At 34.9% G+C, this 19,048-nt stretch overlaps 1 protein-coding gene across 30 annotated transcripts in view; it reads right to left on the bottom strand.

Moving 5' to 3' along the window:
* Nucleotides 1–19,048, bottom strand: part of LOC105492120 (SRY-box transcription factor 5) — a 1,036,234-nt gene that overhangs the window by 93,126 nt on the left and 924,060 nt on the right. The window lies entirely within an intron of this gene.

The raw sequence follows: 19,048 nt of genomic DNA, 5'->3' as shown, positions 1-19,048 counted from the left end.
CTTGCCCTTTGAGGGTTTGGTGTATATTTTCATTTTATGACTGCAAATGATAAAGCTCTTAAGATTCCAGGCAATAAAAAGAGAAAAAAAAAAGTATTTTAAGGGTTAGAAGTCTATTCAGTTCATATTCAATGAGTGAAATGACAAATTAGCTTTTTTAAAAAAATCTAATATTTCTCTTTTTTATTTGTATCATCCCTTATTCCTTTTCTGATCCTGCACTTCAATGTTTGGTTGATATCAGTGTGTGAACTCCAACCTCAGATCTCAGTATGTGAACTCCAACCTCAGATCTCGGCAAATTTGAAAATAAAAAGGGTGATTTTTTTAAATGAAGAAAAACCCATCTGATTTAAACTGAAAATATTTTAGTACAAGAAACAAGATATTTTTCCAGTAGCACACAATTGGGAAAATTTACCCATTAAAATATATCAACACTGTGCCAACCTACCATTGATCCTGTATATCACACTTCCATAAACTTTAATAAAAGATTCACAAAATCCTACTTAAATACTATGCTATATCATCATTAATTGGTAAATAGTATTTCTATTATTTTATTGACAGAAAATCAGAGATATGGTATTGTTAATGCCACAGAATGAATCAGAAAATCAGAAACAAAATTCAGATAAACTCATCTATATTCTATTATTTTAGCCATTAAAAAAAAAAAAAAAAACTTTTGCCACCTTTTTTTTTTTAACTCGATACCTTTCCAGAAGACTTAAAGTTCCTTTAAAGATCAATCCAATAGTCTGAGGCAATGCATACTTTGGATTCAAGGGTAGTAATGAGAAAAACAACATCAGACAGGCCAAATGCAACAAAGTTGTGTTTGTGTGTGTGCAGGACACCGGCACACACATGCATATACATTCATTCATTCTTTTATTCAGTCAGCAAAAACATTTTTTGAAAGGTACTGAGTTAGATCCTGTGAAGTTTATACTTTTAAAAAATATTTTAATTATAAAAGAGTACTCCTTACATATGAACAGTAGAGACAGAAGCATACAGCATTTATGTATTATTATAAGACAAATGTATTTGATAATTATAAACACTGATTGATATATTTTTATTAGCAAATTTTAATTTGATCTTGATGTGTTACTGTGTTAAGAGTTTTGCGCATTAACTTGCATAACAATACCATGGGGAAGGAAATATTACTATCCTTATTTCTAGATTATAAGATGTAGCCTTACAATCAGGTAAGGAAACTGCCCCAAGTAGCAACTCTAGCAGTTACTAAGACTCAAATGCTCCAGATGGTAATTAGATAGTGTTATTCATTTACTTGTTCATTTATCCCTCTTTCATTCAAGAAATATAAAAGGCCCACCTAAAGTGAGAAATATTACAAAGTAAATATTATCTAGGAATCAATTCCCAGAAGTTTTATCAAAAATAATCTTATTCACATTTCTACAAAAAAGATATAAAATTGGCCAACAAATATACAAAAATATACCTAACATCACTAATAATTAATGAAATGCAAACCCAAATCACAATTAGATATCACCTCACATCCATTAGGGTAACAATTATACAAAAAGAAACACAGAATTACCACATGATCTAGCAATTCCACTTTTGGGTATATACCAAAAATGGATTGAAAGCAGGATCTAGAAGATATATGTGTATATCCAATGTTCATAGCAGCATTTGTCATCATAGCCCAAAGGTAGAAATAACTCACATGTCCACAGATGGATGAATCAATAAACAAAATGTGGTACATAGATACAATGGAATATTATGCAATCTTAAAAGGCATGGAATTCTAACACATGCTACAAGATGGATAAATATTGAAGACATTATGTTAAATGAATAAAATTAAATATGGAAGGCCAAATACTGTATGATTAAGTAATATGAGGTACCTAGAATAGTTAAATTCATAGAGAGTGAAGGTAGAACACTGGTTACCAGAGGTGAGGAGATGGGAGAATGAGGACTTCTTAAAAAATGGGTATGTAGTTTCAGTTTGGGATGATGAAACGTTCTGGAGACGGGTAGTGGTGATGGTTGTACAACAGTGTAAATGTACGTAATGCCATTGAACTGTGTACATAAAAACGGTTAACATGGTAAGTTTTATGTTAAACATATTTTACCATGATAAAAAGAAACCTATAGAGGATTCACACAAATTAGTAAAGTTTTAGGTCACAATTAAAATTTTTAAGAATAAAATTAAAAGCAGAAATTTACCCCAGCAAAATAAGGTGAGGAGTAAATATAAAGAGAAAACCAAGTGTTTACTTTCTAGAGAAAACGCTGAATTGAGGGACACTAGACAGAGCTGAAAGCAGTATTAAAATGGAGGGAGTGAAAGAACACCTATTACAATGTAAGACATCTGGTTCCTGCCCACTCTCAAACTCCACTGTCTTATCAGCCAGGGTTAGACTTTCTGAGGAGATGGGAGAATTGCTTTCTGAGTTTGTCAAGGAGATCAAGAGAATTTTGGGGGTTGATGGAACTGTCCCATATCCTGATTACAGAGGTGTTGAAAATTCAGAATTGTACATCCAAAATATAGCCAATTTTAACATATATTAATTTTAGAAATTACAAAACAAAAGATACAAATGCAACAAGATAAAAAGGATCTCACTCAACAACTTTGACTTTTAATTCTTAAACATTTTGGACCTTCTTCCTAAGAAAGAGTTAGAAAGTGGGAATTTGCTACCATTTTAGATTATAAAGGTTTTCTAAAACACTAGCTAATTTAGATAGATCCCTATATATGTACAATATGCCACATGGGTATAACGAATGAATAGCAAATGTTTTATGTGTGCAGGACAGCAGGCAGTCAGGGTTCACCATACACCATTTAAGATAATAAGAATATAATGTAATGATAGACTCTTAAATAAACAAAGTGAAAAGCAATTCTTTCCATTTCAACTGATGCTAAGAAACCAATTGTGCAGTACTTTCTGAGTACAAAAATAATGAGCTGTGCTTCCACCTCTACGTTTTTCCTTGCCAAGAGAACTCACACTTCCTTCCCAATCTCTGAAACACAGTTTGAAAACATCTCATTCTAATGGGAGAGTGGGTGAAAGTGGGGGCTGTTACTGGTGTTATGGTCTAAATGGAATCCTCTCTCTTTAAAATTATTTGGCTTTATTAATACAAAGAGATGAAATACGGATGAAAACATTTTAAGGCTTGTATCTTCTAATATCTATGATGTTATCAATTATATTTAGACAAAACAATCTCAGATATCTTTTTCTTTGATATCCACCATCCTTGCCACTTGAAATTCCCAATTCCAACTCTTAACTCATGTGCTCATATATGGATTACTAATAGAATTGTTCAGCTGACAGGCAAATATTTGCTTTTGGTTTTGTTTTTTGCTTTTTGAGACTGAGTCTTGCTCTGTTGCCCAGGCTGGTGAGCAGTGGTGCCATCTTGGCTCACCGTAACCTCTGCCTCCCAGATCAAGCTATTCTCCTGCCTCAGCCTCCTGAGTAGCTGGGATTACAGGCGCCTGCCACCGCGCCCAGCTAATTTTTGTATTTTTAGTAGAGATGGGGTTTCACCATGTTGGCCAGGCTGGTCTCGAACTCTTGACCTCGTGATCCACCTGCCTCGGCCTCCATAGTGTTGGGATTACAGGCATGAGCCACCGCTCCTGGCCTCAAGCAAATGTTTCTAAAGAAGACAGTCCCTCCATTGTTTCAAAATTGTGGGAGAATAAAAATGTAGCTAGAACTTTAAGAAAAAAGAAAGGAGGAAAGTATTGAAGAAAATAGTTGAGGGGAAGAAAGAGGTAAAGAGGAATTAACAGAGGAAGGTAGTTAAAAATAAAGGGAAAAAATGAAGACAAGAAGATAGGAAAGAGAAAAAGAGAGAAATAGAGAGAGTCAAGAAATAGGAACAGAAAAGTAAATATTTGGAAGTTCCTATTTTTAAATCTTTAGGAGCCCTAAGGACTAAAAAAGTATATGGTGTTCATCTAGTTGGCTATGCAATTCAAAATAAAACAACATTCTGATGACTACTATGAAACTACTTTATGTTCAACTTTGTTATTTATTTATTTATTTCTAGATGGTCCTTATTTTTCATGCATAAGCATGTTCTTAATGTTCTTAGGTTGTGTCTTGGGTTATCCAGCCCTGGTCTGACGTGCTCATCTTCCTTCTTATTCCATGGAGCTGGAATGAGAATAATTAAAACTTTCTTGCTTAATTGGATCTTCAGAGCTGGCTTGACAATTTTCAAGGTTCCAAAGCATTTCTTTCGAATGCTTCAAATCAATGCTTGCCTCAATATTCTTCTCCCATTTTTTCCTTGACAACACAAGAATAAATGTATCCAGGAATCAGGAAAGTCCACTCACAAGGTACAGAGGCTCCTTCTGGGGATTTCTGGGCTCCTGGCTACTTTCATTAGTGCTTTTTAAAAATCTTCTTTTATCCCTTTCTCCATGAGATATAGGTTTAGCTATACTTATAGGTATTTAACAAATAAGGAAACTTGAGTGCTGGGTAGGTTAAAAGACATGAGACCAGATTCATACATCACTTCAGAGGCAGGTTAAGACTAGAACCCTTAATCCATCTATGCCAGAGGTTGCGGTTTTTTGTGTGTGAAAAATCAGACCTTGGCAATGACCTTAAGCAGTAGGATATAAATAACTCCCACAAGCTTAGCGTTCCAATAACGGAACAGCAGACATACGTGGGTTAATTCACTGCTGTATTTGTAGAGCCATATGGGAGGTTAGAATGGATCATCATAGGTAGGCCAACTATTTTGGTTGCCTTTATAATGCCCTAACTATTCATTCTTGTTGTAAAACTCTCTTTATTATGACAAATACAACAAATTTCCAGTAACACAATGGCTTGCCCTTCAAAGAGGAATGTTTGTTCCTTTCACAAATAACTGTCAATGCTATTAAAGCAAAGCTCTAGTAACTCTTATGGAATGGAAAGAAAGAGAGACAGATTATTTATATTTTTAGTAAGAATTGAAACCTACATTTTTGTAATCTGACATGCAGAAGAAAAGATTTTTATACCGAAGGGATATTTTGTTTTCATAAAGACATTTTGCTTGCATTAAATATGAGGACTTGGCTCCCAAAGGTGTTCAACCCAAACTTGAATTAAGATGAATTTCTCCATTTGCCTTAAACCTTTATGCTGCAGAATATAATTTCTGCATCCAAGAAAGTTACTTGCTAACTTGAAATATGGATAGGCTCTTTGCCAGTTTTATACCTTTGAATCTAGGAGATAATGATGAATATAACAGCTAATGAGGCTGAATGCTTACGCGAGGCTGAATGCTTATGCTACGCTGAGTATTTTGTGTGTGCCATGTCATTTAATTCTCACAACACCTTTATCATGTAGGAATAACAGTATCTCATTTCACAGGTGAAGACACTGAGACTAAGAGATATTCAATATCTTCATCGAAGATACATGCAAATAAGGCCTGTGTTATCCTACAGGTCAAGCTCATAACCCATTACATTATACCTACCATTTAAATATTATTACTTGTAAGTTTTAACATTCATAAATGTTTAAATAAGATTAGTGGAGCATGTTTTAGAGGAAAAAAAAAAACCTCAAGTCATCAAAGTCATCTAACTGGTTACTCTCTCTCAATATAGCATTATAATACTAACTGGTTACAATGCAAATATTCTATGTATAAAAACTTGATATTTTATGGTTTTATATTATATTTAATGCTAGGCTTATATCTCAAGTGACACAAAAATATCAAAATTTAAAATTTCTCTGGAAGAAAACCAGAAGCAGGATGAATCAAACCAAAATAAGAATAAAAGCAGAGAACGTGTAAGGGCCTTTACTTTTTTTTATTGTTTGGTTTAACTTTTTTTGTTGTTGTTTGGTTAAGTGTCTTTGCTTATCTCCTTTCTATTAATCAAATATTTTAGTTGTACTATTCCTACTAATTTAAAATTTCTTTTAAACCAAAGAGTGAAAGCCAGGGGTTGGGGTGGGAAACTAGCCATATGAAAAATACTTGGAGAGCATATTTAAAATAGTAGGAGTCATATACTACAGTATAGTGAAATTTCAGATGGAATTATCTCTGTTATCTTAAGCAACTATTACAGATGAAAGGACAATATTTTCTATAGTTCTGCTTCACTCCATAAAGGAGGTAATTGTAACTTTCACTAACACTATTACTTTTAAAATTATATGTTGAAGAAGTTCCAGTAGTAGAGAAAGCAAGACATAATATTGTTGTAATTTTCATGTTAGAGGCATTAATTACGCTGCCCCAAAGCTCACTGTAGCAAATAATTTGTGAGCGTACTTTGAGTCTGTTCCTCCATTTCTTCCTGTTCATTTTCTTCATTCAAGGAGCGTTTGGATAAGAAAAAGGAGTATGGCATTAAGAGAAAGGTCAAGGTTAAGAAAAATGGAAAAACTAGAGTTCATCCCTCCCTTTCGTCTTGTTTTCATACCCTCAATTTGGCAGGAAAATACTGAAACTTCCACAGGAGACAGCAAATTTGAAATGTGCATGGCTGGCTGAAGCTTTTTTTTTTTTTTTTCTCTGTAGGAATCAAATAGGGCTCTATTTTCAAGTCTTGTGAAGACACTTGCCAACCAAACCCAGCTCAAAATTGTAATGTGGTTTTTCTTCTTGGTCTTTCTCTCAGAACAGTTCATTCATGACTGCAACATCTTATCTGCATGATTATATAATCATTTTTGAATACTATCTTTCTTCTAAAAAGCAAATAAAATGTCATCAAGACTTGTGATGTAAACAATCTCACTTTGAACCTTCTATGTACAAATAGATATGAAACAGCACGCTTGTCTGTTGTTTTGTTTTCTAAATTCCTTGATCTTTCAATAGCTTTCCACAAAAGAATTAATTCACAGAACACAATCACTGAACTCAGCAAAATGAAAGCAATTCAGAAGGTTGCCATTGTTACCAATATGCAAATCCTAACCATTGTTTTATTCATTCTTTCTTAATTTAATGGCCTAAGTGCAAAATTAACAATTTCTCTTCCCATCATTTTAAACAAAACAACTTAAAAATAACATATAAAATATATATGCATTTAGTTTTAAGACTATCATGGCAAAATGGGAAGAAGCTAGATTTAATTGTCAGTTGCTAGGATTCCGGGGACCCTTTCGTTAATATCTGTTTAGCCAGGTCACTATTTAGAGTCTAAATTGCCTCATCCATAAAATTAAGGAGCTGGAATAGAAGAATGGTTTTTAAGTTTTGTTTAGCAGCAGAAATCTTTAACTCAATTTTAACCGGTAGAACTTAATATATAAAACAAATAAAAGTCAATGGTACTATTTGGAGGGTGCTTGAACATACTTGGAGTCCGGTGAATAGTTTGAAACAACATTTTCAACCATCTGTGAGGTCTTTTTCATTTCAAATATACTTGTTTGAATGATAGGTTGTTTGCCTTTCTTCAAACTCTATTCCACTTTCATATTTCATTCATTCTCTTTCATTTCAACCTCCTCTATGATCCACCAAGGATCCTTGACTGATTCATCTTTGCATTCCTTATAATGCTTAGCTCAATAGCTTACAAAGAATAAATATTTGCTGAATAAATAAAGTTTCCAGGATACTATGGGTCTATAAAAATAATTCACTTTCACATTCAAGTGTGAAATAAAACTGTTTGGTCAAAGAAAAATTTTCTCAATTCAAGAAATAATTTTGCTATGGACAATATATAGGTGGAATAAAGGACATGTATCCTAGTGTATCTAGGACATGTGTCTATTACCTAGGAAATAAATAAGTTTGAATGGCTATACAAGAAAATACTTTATATTATTTACAAAAAGTTGCATATTACATTAAAAGCACCTATGTAAACATAATTTATTTTAGACTTCGTAAGAAATTTATTTAGAATAGTTAGAGGCAGCACATAGAAACAATTCATTTGCATTACCTCCATGGAAAAATGGGAATTGACTGGAGATGTTATTCTCATTTTACAGATATAAATACTGTAACAAGGAACAAACAATAGCAAAATATGAAAAACTACCCTTCAGGAAAACTACCCAGATTGTCTTCTGGATAAGTAAACTCATTGCCTACCATAGATTCTTGAGATGGGCCTTTATTTTATACCACAGAGGCGAATGAAATTATTTCTTCAAAAATAAGACATGTTGTCTCAGTTTTATTAACATACTTTAGATGCTGCTCTGAAACATAAGGAAAGTCTGTCATGCCCTAATTTTCAAGACTTCCTTTAAGCAACAAAAAATAGTTCTCAAACCTACTAATAACAGTTATTAATCAGCTAATACTATTAAATATTAACGCTAATCCAGCACATGGTATTTGAGAAATAATACATTTATTGTTCTAAAATTTTGCATGCATTATCTCATTTAATCCTCAACAATAAGAGATCATTTATACCCATTTTACAGACAAGAAAATTTAGGCATGGAGAGGTTAGGTAACTGGCCCAGAGTTACAGAGCTAGTAAGTAACAGTATGATCGTTTAAGGAAGAGATGGCTGCAAGAACCACACTCATAGCCATTATGTTATACTGCCTCTCACTAAATGAAGTGCTTCTTAAAATATTAATCTAAAGATAATAGCTTAATAAAGTTGCTTTCATCTTTTTATCTTTCCTCTATCCCCTAAGACATTAAATTTTTGTGTGTATCTATATATAATTAAGTAAATTTTCCTCTGTATATTTAATTAAGACTCCACTCTATGTTACAAGTTGTATGTAATGCAATTTGTATATCCCAGTTGCATGCTTTGACTTAACCATAGAAACAATGGATAAAAATCCATGGATAACATTAAATAGTTTTCTAGTATCAACAACAACAACAACAACCACCACCACCACCACCACCACAACAAAAACCCCAGCATTTGTTCCTCTTAAGGAGCATCTGTCTTCATTTGGGTTATTGGTCCTATTAAGGTGATAACTTTTACTTAGGTAAAATTTTACTCCCAAGATTGAATTTGTCTTTATAAAACATTCCTTAAATAAATTAAAGAATACTAGTAACATAAACTAAACCAACAATTAGGCTGAAGAACAAGTTTCTAAGATAAACATAATCTGTGAACTTAAAAAATATTAGTTGCCCTCTCTTCTTATCCATAGCCAAGATTAGAAAACTGAATATTTCTGTTTTTCTTGATAAAATTTTAAAAAGGATACTTTAGAAATTTCAAGAAATTGGTAGTGTTCGTAGAATTACATCTGTTGCTGGTCTTGGGCCAGCAATTCCTTTATGTACATTAATTAGCCCAAAAACATTTTAGAGTCACTTAAATATGTTTTGATTAAGATAACACAGGATACTATCAAGGAATGGGCACGGACTTGTGACCAGAAAACCTGGTACTGACTAAAGTTATATAGCTTCAGTATAGGTAACAACAAAATTTCAAATATAATTTTAAAGTTTACCATTTATTTAATTGGTCATTACAATAAAAATGAACACTTTGGAAAAACACATGTGGACTGATGTTTCTGTTAGCATGTAGTGAGACATGAAGCTGCTGAAAGCAAGAAAACCCAGAAATAGTATGAAAAAGACACTGTGTGTACTGACTCCATTGACCAAATGTCAAGCACCTCCTGGGAACTCTAGGGGTGGTAACAACTATGGAAGCAGCTAATAGATTCTTCCTTAAAGCGGATTCTTGAAAAACTGCTGGGCTCTGACTCTAGCCCATACGGGCTTGGAAAAGTCAGAGAAAATGTTGGCTGCACTTTTTCAGGCCTATTTGCATATGTTCTTTAGTATGCAGATTGTCTCTGTATATAATTTAATTGTTGTTGGGGTTTTTTTTGCCTCTATTAATACATATGCAAATGACTCACTCTTGCAGCTGTGCTGTATTAATCATATGTGTGCTTCTGTCTGTCTGCCCTCCAGGCTCAGGGTCGAAGGCAGAGGAAAAGAGGGAATTCAGTCTTTTAACCTGCAAGAAAACTCACTCATGCACACAGAAGTCCAGCAGCAAACAGCACACCAGGGTTGCGACTGAAATGAAGGGCAGTTGATCATTATTCACCCTGTATGAAAATGATACGACCTAAAAGTTTAACCAAGTAGTACAATAGTTGGGTAGGTAAAGATGAATACTTAGCAAGTATACATGATTGTAAGTAATTCCTTCAATAACAAGATAAAAATCCTCACATCTAGATCTTTCTATATGGTTATTACTTCCTTATTGATTTTCTGGAAGTTTCCCTTGGCCAAGCATATAAGGCCATGCTCAGTCACTCACAGTGCTGGGATATATGGAATATTCATTTATCTGTGTCCTGTCATAATTATTGACCTTCTTCAGAGACTAGCAGGAGTTTGATAAAAAGATGAGCTTCAGTATTTCATCTACCTCTACATTGATGTTACTCTCCATCAGGCAGGAGCTTAAGCCATTTCCGATATTACTTCCTATACCTATGATTGCTAAGAAAAAAAGATTGATTTCAGTTGATATTTTGTATGATTCATTCTCTAACACGATCACACATCATCTATCATTTTCTCTATTCCAGAGAATGCATACTACTAATATTACTGGTTACTGAAGCTGTAAGCCCATGAGGTTTCATTTATGACAACTTGGAATTTTGAGCCTTTATTCCAAAAATATTATTATGAATTTTTTAAATAGTCCTACTAAAATAATTGTAAAAGTTTAATTAAGTCAATAAAAATCATGATTGAACGCTACTTGCTTATTTTGAATTAAGTAAGACCGTCCAAAAAGAATTTCAATCTTTTTTTCCTTCTGCTTATCACTATCAATCATTGGTTGGAGTCAACATTTTTGGCTTCCTATAGGTAGAACAGGTGGTAACCATCTTTTGGCCAAGACAAATACAGTATTTATAAAGTGAGAAATAAGTGGATAAATATTTCCTTCTAATCTCAAATCTTAGAAGTGTAGCAAAAAACAGAAACAGTACATTACAGAAGAATTACTACTATTAAAAATATTCATGATGCCCATTAAGTAAAAATGCAAATTATAACAAAAATGAATATGAGAAATAAATGCTAAATGGACTGTTGCCATCATTTGATCTTATTAATTAGAAACAGATGATTCACTTAGCTGATTTTATCTTGTCACAAATGTCCAAAAATTCAAAGTGTAACTTCATTTTGTGTAAATAGTGATATTCATTTTTAATATTAAAATGAACATAGATAAGTAAGCTATATAAATGAATCCCTTGCCTTTAAAAAGAGTCAGCATCAGTATAATAAATAAGTAAATATCCAAATCATCATTGGCTCTTGGAGATAAAAAAGAGTACTTGAGGATGTAGAAGAATGAAAACAAGAAGGAAGGAGAGGAAGAGAGAAGAAGGTAAACTCAGTGTATGGTATTGCTAATTGGCTAGTAATTATTTTGATAAACAAATGCTTTCATTATTTAGAAATAATTTACTTCAGTATTGTATTGGCAGAATAAGCCATAATGAGTCAAATAAAAGTACCTCTAGTAGTTCATGTTTTTATATATGTCTATACATACACTAACACATAATATAGGAATTCTCAAGTATTGTAACATTTGGTCTTTTCGTGTAAATTATAATGATTTTAAAAGAATTAGATAAACTGTAATAAGTGCTAAAACACATTCTTTATGCAGCAATCCATTGTTATGATAAGATAAAGGGAGGAAAGAACAGGAGAGAGAGCGAGCTGTGGACTTTGCATACTCTTAGAATCTTCCAATGGGGGCAAGACAAAATATCAAGTTCCCTGGCCATTAAATTAATATCATTTACTGCAGAAATCAATATATACTGCTTTGTTTTATTAAAACTTCTTATGACCATTAGCCATGATAGTTGATAGTTTCTTTCATTTGTAAGTATGCATTGAATACCTGCTATTTGCTAGGCATTCTTCTGGATACCTGAGATACATTATTGAACAACAGCAACGATTCCTGTCCTTGTGGGGTGGTACATTTGGAAAAGAAAGACAATACATAAGAAACATAATACATTTTATAGTATATTTGAAGATGACTAGTGCTATAGAGAAAAATGTAGAATAAAAGAGCTAGGAAGTGTGATATCTCTTAGGATCCATCTTAGGATTTTAAGTAGGTTGGTTAAGGTAGGCCTCAGAGAGATGGTATTAGAGTAAATACATGAATGAAGTGAAAGACTTAGCCTTCCATGCAGAGGGAAGAGCTAGAGGGAGGAGCTAGCACAAAACTCTAGGAAGGGACTATGCCTTGGTAAGATAAGGGCCAGAAAAGAGCCTAATGTATCTGGAATAGACTGAGTAGGTGATGGGGAGCAAAACAGTTACAAAATTAATGTTTGTAAACATTGTAGTGCCAAACATGCTACTAGGCACAGAGAGTGTTTTCATACGTTTCTTTTATTTCATTAAATGAGACAGTTTATTATAAAATTTCAACATTATCTTAATTAACCAAATTCAAACTATTTTTTTCCTCTATCAGCAAACCATGCCTTTGATATTTGAAATTCTGCTATTGTCTCATTTTAAAAGGTGGAGATTAATTAATATAGAAAACTAATTATTAGTATTCAGCTTAATTTCAATATTATAAAGCAAGATAGCTATTTGAGCAAAATAGATGAATAATTTAACGAAAGTACACTGTTATGATTCATTCTTCATTCTCTATTTAACACATATTTCTTGAGTCCATAAAATATTTCAAGCTCTTGGTTAAGTACAAATGATGTGGCCGGGCGCGGTGGCTCAAGCCTGTAATCCCAGCACTTTAGGAGGCCGAGACGGGCGGATCACTAGGTCAGGAGATGGAGACCATCCTGGCTAACCCGGTGAAACCCCGTCTCTACTAAAAAATACAAAAAAATAGCCGGGCGAGGTGGCGGGTGCCTGTAGTCCCACCTACTCGGGAGGCTGAGGCAGGAGAATGGCGTAAACCCGGGAGGCGGAGCTTGCAGTGAGCCGAGATCCGGCCACTGCACTCCAGTCTCGGCGACAGAGCAAGACTCCGTCTCAAAAAAAAAAAAAAAAAAAGTACAAATGATGGTGAACCATTGACTTTACAGACTTTACCATCTGGTAGATGCCAGAAAGCAGGATTTAAAACATTCTACCAGCAATGTGAGAAGGGAAATGCAGCGTGCTCTCAGAACACACGGGAGCTACTTTAAGCCAGACTTAAGACCAGTGAATTCTTCCCTGAAAAAAGTGATGTTTTAACCTGAAACCTGAGGGGTAAGTGGGAGATGGTTAGTAAAGATGGTGAGTAATGGGTTTATTTCCTGGGGTTAGTCCAGGAAGAGGAAACACCACTTGTAAAGATCCAGAGTTGAGAAAGAACTTCAAAACACCAGAGAGTCATTTAAGGTCCTTGAGCAAGAAGAGGACATGACAAAATTTTCTAAAATCAGCAAGGGACATGGATGAAGCTGAAAACCATCATTCTGAGCAAACTATCGCAAGAACAGAAAACCAAACACCGCATGTTCTCACTCATAGATGGGAACTGAACAATGAGAACACTTGGACACAGGATGGGGAACATCACACACCAGGGCCTGTCATGGGGTGGGGAGAGGGGAAGCGATAGCATTAGGAGAAATACCTAATGTAAATGACGAGTTAATGGATGCAGCACACCAACATGGCACATGTATACACATGTAACAAACCTGCACGTTGTGCACATGTACCCTAGAACTTAAAGTATAATAAATAAAAAAAAAATAAAAAAAGATTATTCTGACTAATGTATAGTGTATAGTGGAGAGTGCATTGAAGGGCTCAAGATGAAGACAGAAGACCAGTTTAGGGGCTGCTGTGGTGAATCAGGAAAGTAGTAAGGATAGCTCAACCCAAATGAGTGACAATTATGATGGAAGAAAATTGATAGATTCTTGGTTTATTAGTACGTGGAATGAAAAGCTAGTGAATGAATAAATGTATGGGGAAGAGGGAGGAAGAGAAGCTAAGAAGAGCTCTCATGTTTCTGGGTTGAAAAATAGATGAAATGGAGTCATTCACTAAGATCAAAGAATAAGGAAGTCTAGGGACAAGGCAGACAACCCCTGATGAGTTCCGTTTTGGACTCAGTTTACAGTATCTGTAAATTTCTGTATATTTCCTCTTCATAGTCAACAAGCAGTAGGCTTATGCGAATTTGAAGCTCAAGGAAGATTTAAAATGCATAAAGAAAAAGACAGATTTAATATTAAAATAATAAATTGTGTCTATGGTACATGCTAATTTGTATTATTTATATACATGATCTAGATTAAGCTGACTTTCTCCATAAAAATAAATATATATGAAGATTTTTAGAATATTTTAACTGCTTCTGAAAGTACACAGTAAGGTGATGTTTCTACATGAAGAATTTTTTATTATATAAGGATCTCCAGGGACATAAAATAATAGTTAAGTAATAAACAGTAGTTTCCTTTAAAGCATATCATTTTGCTTGTCTTTTAAAATAATTGTACTTGTCTGCAATCTTTAATAAAAATTTTGGATTTGCTTATCATAATATTATCCAAGTGCGAACAATTATATGCAAAAGGTTATTTCAAATGAAAACACATATGGTAGGTAAGTAAAGTCAACCATAAGTAGGAATAGATTTATAATGTCCCTTATTTAATCTAGGTGTTCAAAAAGAAGTACTTGAATTAACATATATCCATGTAAAGAGGCATCAAATAGAAAATTCAGAGTCTGAAGTAGATAGCTGTCATTACGAATCCTGCTACTTCTTTCATTATTGCAAAGCACAGAGAGTATTTGTATTAATGTCAGTCAGCATTATTGTTATAATTTCATTAGCTGGTTATGAGTTAACAAATGTCTGAAGAGGGCCAATGTCTCCAAAGATTAACATAAAGTCTCCTGTACTTGAAGAAGCAAATATAATTGTTTAAAGCCATGGATTTTGGACTCTGTGACTCAGCTTTCTTCTTTGCCAAATGGAGATATTAATACATAACACAAAATCTTGTAATATGAATTAAATAAGATAATCTTTGGAAAATCTTTGCCAGAGAAACTAGCTTAAGAAAATATTCCATAACCATGGGTCATATAAACTAGTGACATCAGTTGTTATGGCACTTTACATGCGTTAAAATCATTAGGTTTGGACCCAAGGAAAAGAAAACAGTATCCTTTTGTATTTAAAATATATATGACAGCATCATTTTGTGTTTAAAATATATATCCCCTCCACATTACCATTGAATAAAACCACTAGTTCTTTGACAAGGCTATTTCAGTTGTTACTCCAACTGGTCTTCCTGCTGTTACCTCAACCCATCTTACTGCTGCCTTATCAAGTATAGCTGTGAGTTTATCACTACCTACTTAAAACATACACGAACAGATTAAACAAAAATAGAAAACGAGTAAGAACAAGCCAACAACAACAAACTCTTCAATGGTTCTAAAGAAAGACACCAACAATTGGTACTAGACAGCACCCACACCACCAATCATACTCCCCTTATTGAAACCTTGCTGTCCTGGCCCTACTTCAGTCAATGTTCATGACTGTATCTCACCTCTCTCATTCTTCTCACCCCATCTTTCCATTCCCACAATACATATGAGCTCATGTCTGGTGAGGGAGCTGAGGAGAGAGAAGACTTGGTTAACAGCTTTACAGGGTGGCTTGGTTCTTAATGGTCTTCCCTGCTTACCCAAAAAGCAGAATTCGTAGGAACTGGAGAAGCCAGAATAAAGCAAAAACTTGAAAGTTGTTCCTCAACGGGTTTTTCGTTGAGCTAAAAACCTAAAGACTCCTCCATCCATAGAAAGGTCTTAGGAGAACTGGACAGTGTACAGCTTGGTGGTGTATTATGTAACTAAAGACACAGTAATGCCTGTTTTCTCTACTGAAGTTATCTAAAGCTGGAGGTGTGTTGCTGGAAAACAGTGTGGTATTTGCTGCAGGCTGAGATGAGGACTGCGATGTGCTACCACCACAGCTCTAACAGCGCACAGAAGAGGACCTCAGCAGAAGACTACAGGGTTCTCCATGGAGCAGCACAGAGGGTGAACAAAGGCAGGTGTCATGCTACCCATGTAGCTCCTGGCCAGTAGTGGTGACATCCCAAATAAAAAAAAAGGGCAGGGCCGGGCGCGGTGGCTCAAGCCTGTAATCCCAGCACTTTGGGAGGCCGAGACGGGCGGATCACTAGGTCAGGAGGTCGAGACCATCCTGGCTAACCCGGTGAAACCCCGTCTCTACTAAAAAATACAAAAAACTAGCCGGGCGAGGTGGCGGGCGCCTGTAGTCCCAGCTACTCAGGAGGCTGAGACAGGAGAATGGCCCGAACCCGGGAGGCGGAGCTTGCAGTGAGCTGAGATCCGGCCACTGCACTCCAGCCTGGGCGACAGAGCGAGACTCCGTCTCAAAAAAAAAAAAAAAACAAAAAAAAAAAAAAAAAAAAAAGGGCAGGAAGCATAGATCAACAGACCTGGCTTCCCCTCTCTTAACAGACCAAGAAAAGCTGTTCAATACACAAGAAAATAACACACACACCGTCTCCACGGTATCTCAGGGCAGACATACCTTCCTAAACCCACATCTGCACAGGAACAAAATTGGAGCTGAAGAACAAAAGAGTAAGCTGCACCCTTCTTACTTCTGGTCTCTAGAGCTGGGATTCTTAACTAACGATGGAAGGTGAAACAGTGAGATATGAAGTGGATATAAGATTAAAGTTTCCATCAGGACTGAATTTTAATAACTGAAAGGACTGGAAAGTGATGCAGTCTACTCAAGGTATTAAGAGATGGAAAATAGAGATTTAACAGAGCATAATTAAAAGCAGATTTTGGAGAAAATTAAAACTGACCCATATATTATACTCCACTGAGATGAAACATCTCAAAAATAGGTTTCAAAGACTGGGGTGAATTTTAGGTAAGGCTTATAATGAAACATCTGACTCGGCATTATAGTTAGCTTTTCTGTCACCCATCTCGGCAGGTTTGTGGAGAAAAAAAGAATTTGGATGCTATTTTAAGGCAAGGGGAGGGAGAGTAACAGATATCCTTTTTATAGCTCTGGGGAAGGCTGAAGTCAAGGTCAAGGGGTCTGTGAATACTGTGTTAGGAACAAGCAGAAAAGTGAGTTGGTGTAAGCACCCTAGCAAAAGTGAGAGTCAGTCCACTTCAAAGAAAAGCCAGGTTCTCTGACACGACATGTTTTAGTCATGTGTTTGATTCTGAATAACAGTTATTTTCTCACTGCAACAAACAAACAAACAAACAAACAACTCGTGTTTTTGTATGTTTATGTGAATGTGTTTTAATAGTAGCTGATGGCTTTCCATGAAAAACTTTTGGATTATTACTTTTCTTGTTATACTACAGTATTGATTATTTGGGGCTATACAACTCATGCATTTTAATGGGTACAATACCACTTGTATGAAAGGAACTTTACCCCGTTTACATATCAAATCATAGGTAAAGTAACAGCAGATATGTTTGGTGTCTAAAGTTTCTCTTGTTCGGTGACAAAACTGTTTATATTTTAATATCTCAAGATAATCTCAAATATAAGAATAAAAATAAAAATCAGCATCAAATAGTCTCATACTGTCTCTATAGGAAAAGTTGATTAGATTGTTGCTTAACATAGCTACTTTCGAAGAGAGTCCTGCAATGAACATAGGAGTTGCCTCTAATTTGCTCTCACTTCCTCTCGTCACTAATCCAACGGTCAAAGGAGAATGTCTAACTTGCTTTGAAAACCAACATCTGAAATCTCTAAAGCCCCTATTCCTATATTTAATCTATTGCTGGATATTATTCCCTCTTGCTAATTCCACTACTCTTTTTAGTTTTACCTATTACAATCACTTTTTCATGTTATAGTTATTCCCCAGATGCCATTTCAAAGGGTAACAAATGTTATGTTACTTTTATTGTCCCCATGGCTCCAACACTTCTCAAGGCATTTCCAGCTCAAAGAAAACAGATACTCACAGTGTAGTTCTTCGCAGAAAAGGTAGAATAGAAATGAATGTTATTAACCTCTGTAGAACACAGTATGTCTCAGCTTTCACACTGGTAGTTCCTCCTGTGAAACTCAACTGGCCTTTCAGAAACCCACCAGGTCTTCTGATAAACCCATGTGCAGGCCAGATGTATCTGTCTCTTGATGCTACAATATAAAACTATATTTTCCTTATAGACTAAGATCATCTATCATGACAATACCTTTTCATGAGGAAAAATTAATTATTAAGTATAACTGCTTTATCTCTGGCTTCTTAGGCATACTGTGTCTTTCAGGCTAACGAACATATGAAACTTCTCACAAGAGGAGAATAATCCTATTATGAGATGATTTTCTATTCCCATTACTTGCATGATCACAAGGTCCATAGCGATAGAAACTAAGGAATGTTTTGTGGGATGCTGATTCAAAAATGTCAACAGTTAATCAAAGCTACCTGTTACACTAATTGTATTGATTTTCTTTTCAACCTCAGAGACAAAGCTTCTCATATCACTTGGACATCTGGTAAAATTATCGTTGACATTCTCGGATTATAGGAATATGTATTCCGCATGGCTAGAAAAGTCCTAATTGTGATGACTGGGATAAAGTTGTGCTTATTTAGTCTCCAGCTTATTTGGTCTACTTTTCCTTGCTTGCCCAACTGAGCTGGCATTAGCAGGAGAACAAAGAGACCTACAGACCATTTCAATGATACCGGGCATCCTGAGCAATTTTAAATGCATTTTTGTTAAGTCGCCTTGCTCCTCAAGTGTCTGAATACCTTTTGCAGGTTGTTTTGTTCTTTTTACCTTGATAAGGACCATTCTGTGACAAAATTATGGCACACGGTCGTCAAAGCAAAACTACAGCTCACTTTCTTAATCATACAGGCAAGAAAAGAAATGCAATAAGCTATGTTTAGTGCAGAAAACAGGGCTAAAAATTAAGAGAATCAACATTTCAACTTTTGGTTG

The sequence above is a fragment of the Macaca nemestrina genome, chromosome 10, assembly GCF_043159975.1.
Source record: "Macaca nemestrina isolate mMacNem1 chromosome 10, mMacNem.hap1, whole genome shotgun sequence".
Lineage (NCBI taxonomy): Eukaryota > Metazoa > Chordata > Mammalia > Primates > Cercopithecidae > Macaca > Macaca nemestrina.
The sequence above is the reverse complement of the archived record's forward strand: the minus strand, read 5'-3'. Positions and strand labels throughout refer to the sequence as shown.